Source organism: Penaeus monodon, chromosome 27, assembly GCF_015228065.2.
Source record: "Penaeus monodon isolate SGIC_2016 chromosome 27, NSTDA_Pmon_1, whole genome shotgun sequence".
Classification (NCBI taxonomy): Eukaryota; Metazoa; Arthropoda; class Malacostraca; order Decapoda; family Penaeidae; genus Penaeus; species Penaeus monodon.
Genome location: NC_051412.1, coordinates 24249912 through 24250111, shown reverse-complemented (window position 1 = coordinate 24250111; position 200 = coordinate 24249912). Strand labels below are relative to the sequence as shown.

The following is a 200-nucleotide window of genomic DNA, read 5'->3' as shown; positions in this document are numbered from 1 at the left end:
GAGGCGATGATGTGTTCATGATGAGCAGCTGAAGGAAAATGTCAAGATCATCGTTCTATTTCATATAATTATCATCATCAACCCGTCTGTTGTCCAGTAGCTATCTTCATTTACTTGTCAACTTGACATCAGTCATTACCAAGCTGCCAAGTAGATTTTCTACTCGGAAAAAGGATTATAGATCAATATACAATAATGGG

At 37.0% G+C, this 200-nt stretch overlaps 1 pseudogene; it reads right to left on the bottom strand.

The window, feature by feature from the left end:
• LOC119590459 overlaps positions 1–200 on the bottom strand; it is a 9011-nt pseudogene that overhangs the window by 6844 nt on the left and 1967 nt on the right.